A 19,987-nucleotide genomic window follows, 5' to 3' on the forward strand; every position below is an offset into this window, starting at 1 on the left:
GGGACAACGCGAGAAAGAAGATAGATACTTATGCCGGTTGAATCCAGGGTGTTCCATATTCATTAGGCTGCAATGTTCTGTTCATAAGGTTGGAATTTGGAATACGTGCCACCCTACCTATAAGTAGGTACTGATTTTTTAAATTAGTGGTCTGCAGGAACAGAACTGCAGGAAATGGTATGCCACGTCTTGATTCTTTCCTAGTAATAGTACATTACTATAGAGGCCGGGAAGCGTACGGTTGCAGGCCAAGTAGATATATACAGCTGAGCGTAGCGAAGCCGGCTAGAGATACGCGGCTGGCAACCCTGTTTCTCGCCAAGATATGTATAGTGCTTTTCTCAGACTTGCAATTAAAACAAAAAATTGTAGTCAATTTGTTTTGTGGCGACCTACTCGGCTCGCCACTCTACCAGCGATGTACAACCTCACGCGCGTAAGTCCGCGCGCCTGCGCGATGCGCCACCGCCGTTGCCTAGCAACGAATATGCACAACAAATCACCGTACCAAGCTAAGTGAAGCTAGTTGATGGTTGGATGCCAAGACGTTGTGTCACAATTTGACGTTAAAAAACAAAAGAAGGTTGCTTTACAGTCCTAGGTGTGTAAGGCAGTATGAAATTTCTTTACATATCATCTTCAGTCATCGCACCTGATATGTAGTATTTCCGGACCTAATTTGACGTAAGTCATGTCATCACTTCATAGCAAGTTTGAGAAAAATATATTTTTGAAACATGTGTTTGCTCAACCTGAAGTCTCTAGAAGTTCTATCTTTCACTAAATAATGATTGAATGAATTAGGGTATATAATTTGCAGCTTACTACATTACTAAAACACGTAGAATAAGCACTATTTTTACTTAAGTAACCTAGAATTTTTATATTATTTATTGTGGCAAAAATTTCAAGGCGTAGATCGCACGCAAAAGCTCTAGTCTTAGCATAAGCTTAGGTTATTTACAAATGCTTAGCGGCATTTTAGAAGGTACATTAAGGCATTTTAGAACCTACTTTGCAATACCAGGATCAAGATCCTAGCGTCTTTCATGTTTAAATTCATTCAGCATCTGAGATCCTCACCAGCCTCGGGCCTAAGCCTTCTTCAAAGCCACTTACCGTCTCCGGACGGACATATTCCTAAGATTATCGAGAAAAATCATATTTTTTGCTGCCGACATATTTTTATCCGCTTAAGCAAGAATCCGTAAACACAGTTACCAGGAGAACATAAAAGAGGCTAAAGCATATCGGCTCTCGCTTTAATCTGCCATAAACAATCGCGGGAACAAAACCTCGCAATAGTAAATTTCACGAAAAGTCATCCGAGGGAGTAATGGCAGAATTTTCTGATCAGCCTATCCTTTCAAGCCACTTCTAACTCAATCCCCTTTACATTAAAGTTTCTAATCGCTTGCAGCAAACTTGTAGCTTTGCCAGACTAGGCCTCAAACCTCGAAGCGAATTTTAACTTTATCCCTTCACGTTAAAGTGCGTTTTTGGTTGTTTTTGTGGTGGGATGTAAGTCGCCGTTTAATCTGGAACTGTTATTTTTCCGGTAATACATCAAAGCGACGACTTTCCGTGGCAAATTGTATCAAAGTCGCTGATGTATGTGAGTTGCGTGTGTGTGCGTGGGCAGTATTATAGTTTATGGAATCTCGTTGGCTGGTTCGATTGGGTATCAATACTATCAATTAACTTTGATGGAAATATGTCCACTATGTCGTTTTTTGCAAGCTGGACTACTAGTTTAGGATACTGGTTAGAGAACACCGATTTTACATAATAATTTACATTGTAATTAAAATGTATGTAATTATAATATATATTTCTTTATAAAAATGTCTGTTTTAATTAATAATTGAATTTATTTATATATATCTAGCGGGGACTCAAGCTGCTGGTGGTCAGAGCCGCAGAGTGAGGAACCAACTTACCTACTATGCGCGCTTTCTGCATCTGACCCTTGATCCGGCCACCCAGCGAATCTCTTTAGGTATTGGTCGAGAATCTCCACTCTGGGATCGTTCGCTTATAATATTATTATTAGAAATCTTAAGATTCAGTCCTCAAAAACTTTAATTAGGAATAACAAGTTTTTCTACATCGTTTCTTTATACGTAGTCCTATAGTTGAAACTGCAGGAGGTCATGCGCAAGAATAAAAACCTATGGAGGAACTTGGTCTTCAACAGAAGGACATGATGTCACGTTTCTCAGCATTGAGGGACCGACTCAAGAAGAGATTTTTACACAACTGGATGTAGTTATAAAAGGAGCTAACAAGTTAGTTACCGATATTTTTATCGCTGATAGCACTCGGGTCCTGGAGTATATTTAAATGTGAAATGTTATAGGTTTTATGACGTTTTTTGGAGAACCTAAAAAAAATGCTACGTTAAAACACCCTGTTAATTATAATTTATTTATTTTGTTCGGTAAATGAAAACAAAAAAATAATATATGAAAAGTTTTTTAATCTCTATATACTTAGTTAATGCCATCTGTAATAAAACAACGTCTCGCATAGCAGTTCGCAGTTCTTCTACCGTAAAAGGTTGTGCGATCCATGTAATACCAGGTCGGTTAATTTATTCAGTCGCTACTTAAGGGTTCTTCTGTCTAAAGTTATTACGTATTTAGCAGAACATTGCAGTAATATCTCATATTGATTACATTATTTTCTATTTTTTATTTTATTTCATTGTAAGTTTGAGAAAAGGACTAAACCAATCTCGATGAAAAACGGGGTTGCCCGCCGCGTATCCCTATCCGTTTATATCTACTTGGACTGCAACCCTTCGTTTCCCGGCCTCTATAGTAAAGTAATATCGAATTATCTGCCTACAATTGTCAACATACGAATCTGTCTTACATTTTCGTCTCTGAATTCAGCCTAAGGAGGGAGTTTAGAGCCCCCTCCTCCCCATCAGTCATTCATTACCGTAAATCGATGTTCTATTTGAAGTTTATTTCCGTCCCAATTCAGTATCAATTAATAGCTCGTCTTCAAATCTTTTCCTCATTTAAATTCAATAGAATTTTGTAGGAAGGTTCTTCTGTATATTTCGTTCCTTAATTGGTATTTGAAATTCTCAAAATTTGCCTATCAATTAAATGTTCCAATTTCAATATGCAGTCGATTTATTTTAATTGAATAGATGTAATCGAAGCAACTATATAATAAAATTTAAAGCTACACTATTGTAATGCAGCTGCAATTGACATTCAAACATCTCGAATCGACATTCAAGAAGTCATGCACGAACGACATGTGAACCACTGTTCGAACGGCCCGGCTCCGAGCGGCAGGATCAAAATGTATGGACTTGAATGAATCTGTTCTGGTCGACAGCGGCTGCTTGCCGCGCGTGCCGCATGCATCCAGTCCGCGGTCTATCTGGCAATTTTTTTGATAATATTAGTGACATTCGCCACCGCATTACTGCCGCGATCATGTCATTCAATCTGTAACTCATTTTATCAAATAAATTGACAGATACAGCAGCGGCAACAAGCAATAATACAGCAGTGGCGATGGCAACCACGACGCTGCAACAGTAATGCAGCGCAGTTGACATTTGAACGTAACTTTCAACCCCAAAATATTTGTAGATAGCCGTATTAAGTATATGGTGCTGAGTGTTTCTTACATCCTGGCTCGCTAACGTACACAACCGCGTCCACTTTTATCTTCACTTCCCGCTCCCGCGAGTTGCACCACTCGTGCTTTCACCACATACTCGTATATCGTCACGCGCGCTATGTACGAGTATGCCCAAGACAGGTATAGGACCTCTATGATCTGTGTATGACATGATGTTTGAGACAAGTACTTTTCCGTCTAAACTTGTACAGTCAACATCAATAGTAAAGTATATCTTTTACAGTCTTAGTTGTTCTACTTATCTAACCATCATCACATTTTGTTAAGCTGTTACAGAATGGTAGATACTTTTGAAGCGTTGTTTGATCCGCTACTTTTGACGCTGACTGTAAGTATACTATAATACTCAACTAATTTTTTGTTAGCCTAAATTAGTGTCCCACTGTTGGGCAAAGGCCTCCCGTCGTTTTCTCCACTAGACCCTGTCATTGCATTTTTCCTACCATTTCGGATATAATGCATCCAAGTCGTCCCGCCATCACCTTTTCGGTCTGCCTGCACCCCGTCCTGCACCGTCAATGCTCAATGCTGTTCCGTGGGTCACCCACCTTTCCGGGTACATGTGGCAGACATTTCCAGCTCAGTCCCTCTTGAGCTTAGCGGTCTTGACGCCTACATCTACAACTCGAGTTCTGGCTTAGTTGCGTTGTACGTACCTAAGTAATAACGGAAACAATCTTCAGTTGAAACAAAGTAGCATTGTGTATTCGCTGAATGAAGTCAACTAGAAATATGAGAATATTCAGGTTTGTTTTATGACATCTCGTGACATTACGGATTTATTTTCTTTTTTAAATCTTACCTTATTAATAACATTAACTTAGGTATTAATAACATCCCCCGCGGGTTGCCCACCTTGTCGTGGTGGAGGGGCTTAGTAGCCGTGGCTTGGTCACCCACGGTGAAGCGAAGAGGCAACCAGGGCCGGCCTGTTTGAGGTGCGGGCTGGCCCGAGGAGGACGCTCCAAGTGGGCTTGGTAAGCCCGCTTGTGACGCGTTGGAGGTGGACCGTCGGGGAAGAGGAGTGTCGGTGTTGCGGTTAGCCGTTCTCCCTATCCTCGACGGCCGAGGTGGGATCGCAGGGGAAGAGGCGTGATGGTATCACGATGCGCCACTCTCCCTATCCCCTGCGACCTTGGCGGGGCCGTTCCGCTGTAGCGCCGTTGGTGGGGCTGCAGAGGAAAAGGAGTGTCGGTGTTACGGTGTGCCGTTCTCCCTGTCCTCTGCAGCCGAGTTTTGGTTTGCGGCAGAACCATTGACCTCATCTGTCGCCGGGCGCTGGGGAGTTTTCCTGGCGCCCGTGGCCTCCTTGTGGCGGGCTCGGGGGGGTCCGCTACACTGCAGGATGAAGGCCGAGGAGAAAGGCGCGTCGAACCATCTGGTGCGCCTAGCGTGAAGGGCATTCGGGCATTCGCGAAGGAGCCGCTCGCGGGCGGCTGCCGCCGGTGGGGTCGCGGATGAGTACGCAAGCGTTCCTGTAACCCCACCAATAAGGCGGCGAGGTGGCATATGGGGGGTTTTTAGTGGGTATACCGTAGGTATTAATAACATTAATAATACTAAGGGCCTGATTCACGATGTCCAAGTTAAGTCCTGGATAAGCTACTTGCCACTTATCTGACGCATAAGGTCATCGTTGGCGTTTCACAATCTTCAAATAAGCTTAACTGGTCGATAAAGTGATAAGTTTTGCATGGAGTTTTACCTGGCAGTTAATTTATTTGTTCCTTAGCTATCTAATACTTTTTATTATTCCCTTCGCGTTGTCCCTGCATTTTGACATGGCTCATTGGAGCCTGGGGTCCACTTGGCAACTAATTCCGTGATCTATTCTTTACTTTATTGTATTTACGAGTAGCTATCCGATACTTTACTTGGACATTATGAAACAGGCCCTAAAAGATAAATGCAACAAAAAATATTATAACCGGTAGTATAACTACGCAGATAAAACTATTAAGATACTACCTCGTTATAAAATATGACGAGAATTCTGTAAATCCAATCAGTCATATCACAAGTTGACTTTAAAACGCTCCAACAGAGTTCAAACAAAGTATCGTTCGCGGCATGCAGTGAACCGCGGGGGATGAACAAAATTAATGAAAAATATTCCGCTCCGAGCTTATTGGCGTCACTGGCGCTGCATATATTGGAATACTTGCAGCGGCGGTGGCCGGTGCACTTGCTGGTACAATAAGTGTATTTCTGAGTCAGAATATAATAAAAACTTATTTGCTACTTGCAATCGTATATGTGTAGCAATTATTTTACCGCGAATATTGATAGGTAGATATTCGTATTGAATTGTTGTCAATAAGTGTATATTCTAAAATAGTAGGTTAAGTAAATAATATCGGGATTTTTTAACAGGGAGCTATATTAGACACCGGCAGCTTTATATGAGTCGGGTCCTCCGAGACGGGTCAAGTCCCCTTTAATATCGTTTTAAATATTGATCCTAGAGAAAAGTGTTCATAATATTTTTTGTAGATTATTTACGTATACGTATATTATTTGATATGGGCCACCGTTTACGAGTTATTTACGAAAAAACTAAAAATGAACTAAAACTGATTATAATTAACTTTACCGCTATATATCTTTTTAAATATTGATTCTAGCGAAAAATTTTACAAAATCTTTCTTGTAGGAATTTTTATGCAGATTAATGATTTATCAGAATCACCGTTTCCGAGTTATTTACGAAAAACTAAAAAACGGACCTCATCCATCAGTACTTCTAGTATGTTGTTTCAGGAACCTTTATGCCAAAATTTGCTTATACACGAATTATTTCCTCGGAATGGCAATTTTTGGCCTTCGTTTGTTGATCTACTAGGCATTCAAAAATTTGCAGGCTAATATAAATATTAAAATAAATAAGAGGTCCTAATGAACTATTAAATATATTTTTTGCTACCATTGTATAATATATTCAACAAAACTTTTTTCACTTTCAAAAAACCTGGTGATGGAATACATTTTGATATTGTTCCAAACTTACAAAACGCGATTACTCAAAATGATACTAAGTGACTAGACAAGTTCTTTCTGTGCCCTTCATATGTTATCGTGGCCGCCAGTGTACGGAAATGTAGTATTAAGAAACTCATGTAATACTTCCTTGTTTATAAGTTTGTTGGATTTTTAATTTGACAGCATTTTTTATACTACATCGGTGGCAAACAAGCATACGGCGCGCCTGATGGTAAGAAGTCTCCGTTGCCTATGTACGCTTGCAACTCGAGAGGAGGTACATGCGCGTTACCGACCCTAACACTGCGCACCCTTGTTGAGCTCTGGCCACCTTACTCACCGGCAGGAATCCTATGAGGTCTAGTTTTATTTGGCTTCGGTTTTCTGTAAGGTGGAGGTAAATAATTCATATAACGGGCATTATTAGACAAATTAAGTAAGTCCCACAGTAAGATCAATAAGACTCGTGTTGAGTACTTAGACAACTATATTATTATATATTAGGGGTCACCAATTAGTTCTTTTCTTTAGGGGTCCGGTCCTTAAAATAAGATGACCATCGCGGTACGTTTCTACACATAAAAAAAGGTCGGCGGTCCAGGTCCGGACCCATTTGGTGACTCCTGAATATACATATATAATACACATAAATACTAAAAAACCGGTCAAGTGCGAGTTCGTTTTACTCGCGCACCGAGGGTTCCGTACAAACTTTGAATTATCTCGTGTAACTATAAAGGCGAAATACTTTTGAACAAAAGTATCTATACTAAGTTATTTGTGTACAGCGCCATCTATCGGCAAATTGTCTATCTAATTGGTTTTTTGAGGATAATTCTCTATCATGTAAACCGATTTCAGAAATTGTTCTTTTATTTGAAAAAGGGTGTATTTAATGTAATGTTATAGAAATTTCAAGCACACGTAAAGTTGGTTATATTTTTGGTCTGATTATATTTTTCCTGTAAAGTTTGAAGACTTTGAAATTTGCCCCCTCTTCATATTGGGCATTTTCTATAGTTAATAAAATAATACTTTCAATGTGTCTGGGTTAGTTTTGTTCATAACTATTCCAAATTTCAAATCAATAGCTTAAGTGGTTCTCGAGATATTTAGCGATGTGACAGACGGACGGACGGACAGAGTCGCACCATAAGGGTTCCTTTTGTACCTTTTAGGTACGGAACCCTCAAAACGTAGTAAATACCCATGACTTCTGAACAAATACCCGTGCTCATCACACAAATAAATGCCCTCACTGGGATTTGTTTCCAGGACCTTCGGCTTCATAGGTGTTACAGACTAAGTCAGACGAAAAAATCAGTCAGACGACAATTTTATACGTATTTGTTTTACAAGGCAGCGGCTTAACCACTCGTGCTAATATTGATACCTGAACAAGCGAAAGTTTCCAACATTGAAAAGTGGAATCTTGAGCGTTGCGAGTTTCAAGGCACGAGGGTTAAATAAACTTTGCCTGTGGCTGTGTGAAACACAATTTTTCACCACACCAACGTGAGGAAAGTACTATGAAATACCAAAAAAATTAAAACAAATGAAATCCAAATAAACGTTGTAAAAAATTTATCATTCAAAATCACCATTAAAAAGTCAATTCCAACAGCTAACAAGGAAACAACTCAAAATTTGGATCTGATTACTTTGCCACACATGTGGATAAAATGTAACTTTCTCATTCGTTTTTGAACAATAAAGAGGGCTTTTACCAGTTGGTGTAGTGAAAAGAATCTTGCGTGATTCCATTTGGTTTACTTACAACCAAAGTAAGTGAACCAAAGTGTAACTGTGTCAAGTATGTCGCAATTTTTCGTACAAAATATGTGAATATGGTTTAAATCAAATTGCAATGTTCGGAATCGTAAAACGGGTGGTGAGTGCCAAAAAATAGATTGGACCGAAATAGTCCTTTAGCATTGAGTAATGCACGTAGAGCAACTCCCACAGACTACGCAATAGAAAGCGTCTTTTTTACAAGCTTTTATTTAACATTGCACTGCAGGGCTGCAGTAGCAGCATGGTTCCAATTTTATCGCCTGTGACTATGCCCGTCACTTTCGCACTTACATACTTGTTAGAACGTGACAAGCATGGTGATAAATGATAAAGAGCCGACCATGTGTGGAGTGTTAGTGTGAGTCAAATCTTGTAAGCTATTTACCCACTTTCCTATTTCTGATTGAGCTGAAATTTTGCATACTTATGTAAATCGGATGAATACTCTGATAACAAGGAGCTGAGCTTATGATGGAGAAAAGAGATGGCAATGGGCCAACTATGTAAAAAAACAATGCATACTAATTGTATATGGGGTTGTCAGGATTGTCTTGTTTTTTATTATTTGCTCATGGAAAGAAAAGTACAGACAGCGATAAAAGCTTGTTCCAAAAATGATTTTTGTGCCAGAAACTTACAATTTAGTTCAATAACTAATTTTATTTTCTCCCTGTCTCCATTACTTTAGCATTTAATAAATAAATATAACTATATAATATTACTCCACGATTTGTCAAAGCCCTGCAGTAAGCTTAATATGGTTTCTGTTGTGGGTACGTGGACAACGATATATATCATAATTATAAATACTTAAAAACACATGGGTGTTTTGTGAGTCATGGGACTCAGGAACAAATATCCGTGCTCATTACACAAATTGCCCTTACCGGGATTAGAACCCAGGACTAGCGGCTTTATAGGCAGGATCACTACCAACTAGGCCAGACAGGTCGTGCAATTTCAGTCGCATTTAACCAGGTTGCATCAATTAAAACCTAATTTCTAAAGCTCAAGGTCTGCTGTTCAACTACTTCAGCTCCATTTTAAACGGTCTTGTGTTTTTAAGACTATTGCGTTTTGTTTTAGGGTCGTATTTCATAACTATCTCCCTAGTCAGAAAGCAGCCAATATCAGATTTTATTTTAACTAACGCAAAGGCCTTAATGCGATTAATAATATTTCTTCCCGATTGATAATTTCCTCAAAAAGGAGCTTGTAATATCAATTGATAATTCATAACTCATAATTCACTGTATCTACCCGTGTTCTACAGACAATAAATGAATTACGATATTTCATGCAAAAATTCCAAGAAACTATTATTGATGGTACAAAACAAGGACACGTTACTTCTACACTACACGGTCCATTTAGTAGACAAGTGATCTGTAGTAATTTGAGGGCAGCTGGCAAGCGCGATATGCCAGTCGACTCGCATTCAAGTTAACTTGAAAAAAAAGCAGACGAGCGAAATGAATGCAAAAAAGAAGGACTTGCGTAATGCGTTTAGGTTCTTCGTGAATTGGATTTGATTTTTTTGTGTCTGAGCGTTGAATGCAATTTTTAAATGCAATTTGTACAATTGTACATAGGTAGTTTATTATAGCGAAGTAGTTGACAGGAAAAAAAGGAGAAAAGGTAACGGAAAGCTGAGAAGTGCGTTATTAGTAGAGGCCAAAAAAATGGTTATTTAATCATTAAACGAACTTACCTTAAGTGAAGTTCTTTCGGTATTATTGTGACTGTCATTGCATGAATATTTTCTGTTATATACATAATAGCTAGCATTGTGTTCCTGTATTTTGGGATTTGTTAGAATGGAGTGTAAGTTCAACGAGCATAATATGCGTTGATACTACTCATAAAAATATTCATCGTATTAATATCGTTTGTTGCTATAGTATTAGTGTGGTATTAGTAGACGTTCATTGTTAGGTCTCCGTACCTCAAAAAGACACACGGAACTCTTACAGGATCACTTTGTTGTCCGTCTATCCATCCGTCCGTCTGTCCGTCCGTCCGACAACTACAGGGAAATATCTCAAAATTATAAAATTTGTAAAAAATATTTAAAAAATTGTACGAAACCCGAAAAAAGTTTGACTCGCAATTGTCCGGTTTTATATATGGTTCTCGATCAAGTAGTTGTACAAACTCTTGTTAATATACCTGCTACTACTGCTGTATAAAGTTATACATTTCTCAGAAACCAGCTTTAAAGCAGTTCTTAAATCCTCGAGTTTAAAATGTTACATTGTGTTGTGTCTAATCCATTCGACACGGGGACTGGTCCGGTATTCCTTTCGAGGGCTCTAGAAGGGGTATTTCGTAAGGTTTTGCTTACCGAAGCCGTTGCTAACTAAAAGGGTGCATTTGGCTTTTTAAGCGTTCAAAATACGGATAAGCTGATACCCGTTCCGAAGATTCCGTTATATAAGAATTCAAGCCGTGGAGACCCTCTACATCTCAAAGGATAATTTAATATCTTTTTCTATATTTTATCTCTGACATTTAGAGACTTATACATCTCTAAAGAATTTTAGTATTTGTTGGTTTTATTTTTATATCATAGTTTTTTTTGTGTAATTTGACATTTAGAGACAGTATACATCTCTAATAAAGTATTTATTATTTCATCGATTTCATATTTGTAATTGTTTTTTTGTAATTTTTATTGTTTGAAAAAATGGACATTTAAAAGTGCCCCTGTGGCCTATTTGCTGAATAAATGTTTGATATTTGATATTTGAAGCGCTAACTTCTTGAAGAGTTAACTATTAATTATAACACTTATGCCATTTTCGACTACCTCTTCGTAAAAATTAAATCAAATATTGCTTATTTACGTTTAAAGTGAAGGACTGGGTGTTTAGTGCGTTAACAGCACAGGTGTCATATTTTTTTGAATTAGGAAGAGAATACCTTTTCATTTTAGCGGTATCTCTGAAAAGGAAACCCCTTCCTAGAGCTAAATCAAATGAACGGCTAAGCAATCAAAGGGAAACCCAATCGTTGAGGCTATTCGATAAACGACTAAGCCATTTATAGGCTTTTTTCCGGGAAAGGGAGGACGGGTCCCATTTTCGACGAAGCAACTCCGATAATAATGTAGTGGCATTTCAGTAGGTATAGCACATATGTTGTTTTACAGTTTTACCGCGACAGTTTTACTATTCTTAGATATTATTATTCTCGTGGAGAGGATGGAACCTGGAGACTCCGCAGGAACCAGGAGATGGAAGATCTGTTGTCCAAGCCAAAGATCATTGGAGAAACGGAAGCCGCCAGACTCCGATGGCTCGGGCATGTAGTCCGGATGGGTGAGGATCGTGCAGTCTGAAGCGCTGAAGTTAGTCTGGAGTTCCAAATGGCCGAAGACCGTCTGGACGCGATAGGTACCGCTGGAGAGATGAAGTGCAAAAAGACTTTAGCGAACTCGGCGCCGTCGACTGGACAGAAACGGCTTTGGACAGAGAAGCATGGCGGTCTTTGGTGTCGGAGGACAAGATCCACTTCGGGTCGCTGCGCTACAGCAGTAACTAAGAAAGTAGATATTATTACTAATTCGTTTCTAAGAATTTTTTGATCTTTGATAGAAAACAGATCGATTGGCAACGATGTTTAAAAGAAAATTTTAGATCTGATAGCTGATAAAAATTCAAAAATAAAATATCATGCAACTCATTTAATATGTAAATAGGCTTTCCGTATTTTAAATTCGGAAAATACGACTAATAATATTTATCAAAAATAGGAAAAAGCGCTTAATACCGCGTGAAAGACTAATAAAAATATACCCTATTTTTGCATCGCATGGTAGTAAAAAGAACATAAAGAAAACTTATCAATCAAAGAAATCGTAAGCATACGTCTAAACATAAGGCGGTCTTCAGAAAGGACAAACGAAACATTGTAGTTTTTATAAAGAATTTTTACACATTTTACCTGCGATTGCGAGGTCTGCTACGTGTGCACAAAGAGCATATAATCACTACGTTTTACGTGTACACTGCAACAGGTTAGACTGCCCGTTCCAGCACCAATGGATGCTGCTGCACGGGCAACGGTAGTGTTTTTGGAATGTGACAGACTTTATGGTACATAATTTTTGTATTTTTATTTTTATCTGAATGCGTCTTTCACTTACATTAGCATATTAAAATTAATTTTATTGTATTACCAACAATTTATATGGGCTTATTTTGTCTCGAAAAAATGATTGAATTGAATTGAAATATCAAGATTGTTTTACCATTTTAACCAATGCCTTAAAAAGTTAAATATGACTTTAAAAAAATCACAATTTCATGTCTACCTTTATTTGTTTTCAGTTTTGTATCGTTATCCTGCATAAAATAGCAATATAATTACAAGCTTTTATTTAACTTGACTTGCTTTTAGTTACTAACAAACTATGTATGTACGGATCAAATCTTGAAAGCTAAATTTGACCAACTACCCGGTTCCCGAATGAAATTTTGCATGCATAATTATGTAAATCGCAGTGTAATGTGTAATTGCATTAACGTTTTGGCCAACGTTAATGCAATTGACTAGTAACCATTACAAATTGAACCGTAAACTGTAACCGTCCGTTACGGTTTACGGTTCAATTTGTAATGGTTAATGGTCAATTGCAATTAACATTCGGCCAACACTGGTAAGTCGGGTGACAATGCTATATTTTGGTGCCATCGAGCTGATCTGATGATGGAGACAGGAGGCAACCTAATTGTGTTTAGGGTTTCTAGAATTGTCTTGATGAGTAGTAGGTAGTTGTCCGTGGAAAGAAAAGTACAGTCAGCGATAAAAGCTTGTATCAAAATGAAATTTTATATCAAAAACTCATTTTAGTATAATATCTGGATGATATAGCCTAGAAAATTAGAAATCTGTCGAGCAAAAGCTTAAAAAGATGTAACTGAGGTAAAAGGTACAAATCAGCGAACCAGCCATATCTTTCACCGCGAGTCTCACGCGGCGGGCCATATCTTTTATTTCCTTCTAATTTCCTGGCCTTATGCTCCCTCATCACATCGGATACGCTCGCCGCTCCGATGTGTGAGCAAGACATAGGCATATGCATAGCACTGTCTCGCTCACACACATTCATTGTGAATACCGCCTAAGTCAACGTTTGGTCCATTTTATTATCATAGATATGTAGATGTTCTCTTTGTTTATGAGAGGATATAAAGATAATACGCACACATGTCTATGTATTTGTGCGTGGCGCCGATGCGTCTGGGTTTCATTGACAAAAAATAAATATTGATAATAACTACCTATTTACATATATTTAGAGAAACTATTTTGCATCAAATATTAGCAGATATTTGCCGTTAATCCTTATATTTTTGTCATGTCTGCCTGTCCGTCTGTCCGAGGTTTTGCTCCGTGATCGTTAGTCATAGAAAGCTGCAATTTAGCATGGATACATAAATCATGCATTGTGACAGAACGGTAAAATAAAAATTATAAGCCACAGAAATCACTATGCGACGAGGTAGTTGATTCCTATTTATGCTTAAACCTGAAAAATAAAGACATTTTTTTTTATTACCTGCCATACAAAATGTTTTTTTTTTCTTTGACCCTCCATTATTGATTAAGTTAATATTTTCTGAAAAATCGCGCAGGAAGAAAATAAAATGTGCCCACCCCGCTAACTTTTGAACCATGGGTCCAAAAAATATGGAAAAATGAAATAAATACTTTCAATTACAGCGAATATGATCGGTCCAGCAGTTTTAGAGTAATTGCAAAAAATCTTCTCTTCTCAGTAAAAAGACGTACAAAGCTCTTCGAAGGTAGTCCCTCATAGTTATTATAGATCGTGTCATTCACGAAGACGCATGCCTTGGCCCGTATTGTCATTTTATTAAAGGTTAGATTTGACAAATCTGCGCGTCATCGTGGATGACATGAACTTAGACATAGACATAGAAAATTTTTATTCAACATCACATGAAATGGCCGAGTTAACAGACAGTGACATGTATTATAATTTGGACAAAACAAGTGCTAGTGTGGTGTGAGCTGGAATGAAAAGTAAAGTATATTAACTTATAAGATTGATAAGATAACATAATGTAAGATAAATGCGTGCAAATATACTTAAAAAGTTAAAAATAAATAAATAAAAACATAAGGTGCATAAATATTATCATTATAAATATGACTGTGTGGCTCTAGTACCAGAAGGTAGCGTGATTTGTATTGCTATAAGATGTTGAAACTTATAGTTCAAAGCACATCACTTATAGCACAAAGAACTTATAGTTATTTATGCTATACATGCATGATACTTAATAACAGCCCCCGTTTGACCTGTTCTGAGAGAATGGTAACTACAAAACCCTACACTGAGCATGGCCCGACATGCTCCTAGCTGATTTTTATTTTTATTTATGTCGTTTTAGAGCTTAACTTCAATTGTATAGAAGCGGCTTTTTGCAGCCTCTTAATAATAACGTCTTGTATAAGTGATTTTCCTGCTTATCATTATTTTACATAGTTATATGGATACGGGTCCTCTCCGGACCCGACCCAGGACCCCTTATCAATGGCTATGATTAAATAAAAATGCTTCGGATACTTCATACGGGTCCTAAAAATGACGACGCAACATGCTATATTTTTAGTCGTGTCATTAATTAATCTCACTGAATATTTTACATCATAACTTCATACATAGACTAGAATATGAATATCATTTATTTCAGTATAAGTACAGTTATAGAAAAAGTTTGTAAAATACCTCTGCTTTAAAATGAAAACTTCTTATAATTCATCCAATTATGACAATATTTGTAAAAAACATCACCTTATCCCACTACATAAACGTCGACAGATTGCAGATATTACTTATATACTTAATATTTTAAATGGTAACATTGGTTGTCCTGAATTGCTCGCTAAGATCTCCTTCAATACTCCATCTAGGTCTAAAAGATACTTCCCTCCCCTCTCAATTCCTTTTTCATCGCGTAATTACAGAGAGAATAGCTTTCTACTACGAGCTGGTAAAAGTCTAAATGAACTAACGAAGGAGCGGGATATAGACGTTTTTAATAGCAACATCACAACTATAAGACGGATTCTAACAGACAAATTACTTGAGTGAGCGAGTCGTATGCGTTGGCATATTATTGTATCGATTATCGTATTAATTTTACTAATAAGTTTTGGTTTCTTTGTTCAGTATATAATATAATAAGTATTCATATTTAAAAATATTAGTAGTAACAGGTTGTAAAAAAAAACACCAATTATCTGTTAACCTGTTGCTACCGGTGGGAACCTATAATTGGCTCTTTGTTATTTATATATATAACTATTGTGCAATTTATAGCTGTTGGTTCTCCGAACAATAAATAAATAAATATAATACCAGGTCTTGCTGGAGTAGTACCTGACGCTGGTCTTCCGTGGACAACTGGGGCCCATTTCTGGAATGATATTAGACTAATGTTATTAGTCCACGAACTGTCAAATCGTATGAATTGCCATGGCAACACACTACTAATATTAGACGAATACCGTTCGAGAAATGGGCCTCTGTAGGCGTAATTGTGCTCATCTACATACCAGCTACAGCAGAGTTACTTAGAAAACTATAATAAATACAACACTAAATAACAAAGCGGAACTGAAGCAGTAGATATCAACTGATAATATTACTAGTATTCTCTACAAAATGTCAAACGAATGCTAAGTATTTTTTTTTATTTACACAAAAATTGCGAGTTTCTTTAAACATTTATGTCTGCCAGTAGGACTATTGTTATGTCCAAACCAAGTAACATAGTGGCAGAGTCGCAGCCAAAAATAAGTTTATCACTAAGTTATAATAGAAACAATTCTTTATAAAAAATGACATGATCTTTAAAACAAGGACGATTTCAGAAAACTTTTTGGTCTCTAAAAGAATACACCTAAAAATCTATCGGTCTTTATCAGCCCACGGTGTATATATGATATGACAAAATAGTATATATAATAATATGAGTACGCAATTACTCTGACACTACTTTTTACTTCTTCTTCTTCTTTGTTAGGGGCTATGTAAGGCTCTACAGCCTAAAAATCTCTGCGATCATTCCTGATCCATTGTGATCGCCACCTACTACAACTCTCGAAGCGAACCTGCAACTTCAAACAGCTGCAGGATCCTCTTGATCTCGAGAGACCTTAACTCCTCCGGACGTAATATGTGTCTGCCCAGGATTGAGTCACGATTGCGCATTAGGCAAGGACACTCTGCGAGGATGTGCAAAGGCGTCTCCTGCCTCCATGCAGAGTCTGCACCGCCCCATGTCACGTTTCCCCATAGTGAGCATGTGCTTATTTAGGCCGCAGTGCCCAGTAAGCACCCTTACCAAGTTGCGCAGTTGGTTCCTAGACAGCGCTAAGGCATTCGAGGCCACCTTTTTGCTGAAGACTTTACTTAGAGAGAAGATAACTTTTTAGTTTTACTTTAAAATACTGCTAGGTTCTCGTGACACTTCATGACTGTATTTCGTTTCATCGATCAGTTATTCACTAGCAAGAAGGCTTTACGTTTTGCTGTAACCAAGCGTTTGATCGTTCAGTGTAAGCCATCTTCAAGTTAAAGCCTGATTCAGATTCCACAACTTGTTACTGTTTTGGTATTAAAACAAGATCAAAGTCGTAAGACCTTGAGGTCGCTTACGCTGATTGGTGTATGCGAAATGTAGTCAACGTACCGCGTAAAACGCACGCCAATCAATGCTGGGAATCGGTTTTTAAAATACCGGTTTATTTCGGTTTTCCTTCGAACTTTTATAAGAACGCGAACGTTTTGAGAATTTTATTGTAATCTAAAAATAAACGGTTTATTCGACGAGCGACACAACGGCTGGTCGGCCTGGTGATGTGCCACGTAAATATATACACTGACATAGGAAGAAACCGGTTTTTATTGTTCTGAGCCGGTTATAATTTGGCACGTTAACTGTTCTCATAAATACCGGTTAAAAAATAACGATTTTCGAGTCATACCGAAATTAAAAGGTTTTGCCCCAAGTACATGAGGTTTGGAAATTTAACCGGTTTCCGAGTCTTGACGCCAATGACCAAGACGATCGTCAAGGTATCAAAACTAGTTGTTAAATCAGAATTGGGCTCTTGAGCGCATTGCACTTTGAGGAAAGTTTTGCTGTATTTAATACGAGGAGATAGTTAGAAGTATTTAGTTAAACATGTTTCATAATAGCATTCGCTAGAAGGATGTGTTTTCTTGAATTATTACGACTTACGGACATAAGAAAACTTCCCAATTTGTACGTAAATATTACGTAAAGCCATGTTTGCAAATATACCTAAAAATCAAATATTGGCCATAAACATTCTTATTTTTTGGTTTGTTAGACAGATTATGAAAATTATCCATGGTATATTTTATCGATATGTGTCCAATCTACCTACTAATAGTTTTATAAAAAAACCGACTTCAAAAAGTTGGATCTCTGGTTTTGACCTATGTAATTAAATAAAAGACATTATGGTTTACATCAGCAGTTCCACTTGATTTGTTGATGAAAATATAAAAGGGAACTTTTCGAATCTTATAGGCACACAATTACTGGTGTGCCTATAAGATTCGAAAAGTTCCCTCAATTCCTCATAGATCCCATCATCAGAACTGCATTTGACACAAATGGGACCTATAAATTGTATATACAGATGTCAATCACAATGAAGGGAGACGAAGATTACTCGCGTCCGCAAGAAGATTACCCCGTGTTACCTTGCACGTGTCTCCCGGGTGTTGCTAAAGAGTAATCAATCTTGGCTGCTACACTGCTCTCAATGAGCCTCGTAGCCTATCAGTAGATGCAGAGATTTTTTAGATGCTTACCAGATGCGAATTAATATACATAATGTTCATCAAGTGGATTAATACTTTGGAGGTCGACTTATGATTTCTCTGTATCTGTATAACATATAACAATGCCATACGATAAAAAAAAAAAATCACAATGAAAAAATCAACAATGATCAATTCTGGTCAACGTGGGACTCAAACCCACATTTTTGGATTGCCGGTCCAAACCCCGCCGGCCAGCGGTTTTTCATTGTCATTGACATCTGTATATACAATTTATATGTAGATTTAAATGTGGTACGCTCTACAATGAAAAAGGAAAAAAATATTTAAATGTAAAAATGGGACCTGTTCCGATTCCGATTATCTGGTTAAAATTCCATTGAAGTATTTTGTACTTGGGCTTTACGAGAATAATTAATAATTGGAAAGTGATTCTTCTTACTTGATGGTTTCATCGAAGATCAACGCTGGAAATTGCCGGCAACATCCTGAGATGAGGCCATTTCGTGGTACTTTATTCTTTCTATGATTTTGTCATTTGTAAATTGTTTCGTTTCTGTCTACGAATAAAATTATTTCTATTCTATTCAATAGTGCAGAACCGGTATTGGTGCAGCCAGTTGTCCATTAATACCTAATTCCGATGCATCCCTTTGACTTGAACTGTAATACCGTGTCGCACATGCTGCTAACACCTATTCAAATAAAACACCTCAAGCCGACTGAGATAATGGCTTTTTTTTTTTTTTTTTTTCTTTTTTTTTTTTTTTTTTTTTTTATATATATATAATGTCACTTACAGTATACACCAGACATGACACATAGGAATATAAGAATTGAATTATAACATAGCTATAATAAATTACAATAAATTACTACCAAAAACAGTTAGTCAGGATTTAAATATAAGTACCTACATATTATCTAATTAGTGCTAATGGTGCTCGGGGCGACTATAGCATTTGGCAACTGTCCCATTTAAAAAATCCAACATGAATATATTAGGTGAATTTGTCTTTGATCTTTGTCCTAGGACCAACACGTGGAGATAATGTATCTCTGCAAGAACCAGGAGATTGAAGATCTGGTGTCTAAGCCGAACATCATTGGAGAAACGAAAGCCGCCAGACTCCAATGGCTCGGGCACGTAGTCCGGTGAAGATTGTTCAGTCTGGAGGTCTTACTTTGGAGTTCCAAATGGCCAAAGACCGTCTGCACACCCTGTACCGCTGGAGGGACGAAGTGCCAAGCTACCTTAGTTGCTATATATATGTAGTAGAAACTAACCTTCTTATTCATAAACGTGTACTAAAGTTTGTCCCTTTCCATCATACCAATACGTCGGAAAGGGACAAACGATGATTAGCGGCATCATAACTTTAGTACACGTTTATGAATAAGGGGGTAAGTGTATAGTAAACTAAGCAATTGTATCTTAGTTTTAACATATTTTAAGTTTTATTTTAAGTTCCTGCATGTACAAAATGTTTGACTAACCTTTTATCGATTTCTGTGGTTCGAATTTATTATTAATGAAGAATTGAATGAAGTGAGCACTTAGCTTATTTATTTCTGTATGACCATACTGACCAATATAATGTAGTAATTGTATTAGCACCGCCCGTTTCCCATTAACACCTAATTCCAATGCATCCCTTTGACGGCAACTAATACAATGTCACACATGCTGCT

This window comes from Cydia pomonella, chromosome 23, assembly GCF_033807575.1.
Source record: "Cydia pomonella isolate Wapato2018A chromosome 23, ilCydPomo1, whole genome shotgun sequence".
In the NCBI taxonomy this organism is placed as follows: Eukaryota; Metazoa; Arthropoda; class Insecta; order Lepidoptera; family Tortricidae; genus Cydia; species Cydia pomonella.